Source organism: Phyllobates terribilis, unplaced genomic scaffold (genome assembly GCF_046119375.1).
Source record: "Phyllobates terribilis strain yellow unplaced genomic scaffold, ASM4611937v1 Scaffold_4__5_contigs__length_816908805, whole genome shotgun sequence".
NCBI classification, from domain to species: Eukaryota; Metazoa; Chordata; class Amphibia; order Anura; family Dendrobatidae; genus Phyllobates; species Phyllobates terribilis.
In genome coordinates this window covers 167,781,468-167,782,347 of record NW_027362764.1, presented here as the reverse complement: position 1 = coordinate 167,782,347, position 880 = coordinate 167,781,468, and positions in this window count along the sequence as shown.

The following is an 880-nucleotide window of genomic DNA, read 5'->3' as shown; positions in this document are numbered from 1 at the left end:
TGAAGAGCCAATATAGGTATGGTAGTTGAGAACAGGTGACACTAGACCAGACTAGGAGGTCTCCACTCCCCCCTTTCCCTAGTGTCTTGGCTCCCTTTCCCTCTTCCCTTTGTGTTGCACTAAGTCTTTCCCACACCGGGTGTGACACCACCAGGCACACAAAGTGCCTCTGTCACCAGTAATCAGCTGCTTTCTTCATATTCTGGAGGCACTCTGTGTGTTGTTCAATGCAACAGTGATCAGCTGAGTTGTAGCAGCTGGTGATCCTTCTCTGCTCCTCTTGGTTCTATATGCAATGGAGCCACTCCTGTGAGGAGTGATGTTACAGGGAAGGGTGGAGCCTCCACATTGCAGTGCAGAGTTTATGCCAGGAAGCAAACGGCAGCAATGTAACTAAGAGGAGCGATGTACTGCATAATGAGGCTGTATATAGATGAGAGGAGTGATATACTGCTGGATGGGACTGTATATACAGTCATGGTCGAAAGTGTTGGCACCCTTGAAATTGTTCCGGAAAATGAAGCATTTCTCCCAGAAAATTATTGCAATTATACACATTTTCTTATACACATGTTTATTTCCTTTATGTGTATTGGAACAACACAAAAAATCAGAGAAAAAAAAGGCAAATTGGACATAATTTCACATAAAACCCCAAAAATGGACTGGACAAAATTGTTGGCACCCTCAACTTAATATTTGGTTGCACACCCCTTGGAATAATTAATTACGATCAATCGCTTCTGACGCGCCCCCTGGGCCGTGGGGTACTCGGTAACCGGGCCGGTCAATGATGGGGGATGTCACGGAGGCAGTGACCCGGTCCGTGACCCAGGGCAGTCAATAAAAGGGGAAAAGTAAAAGGGGAATACAGTTTTTA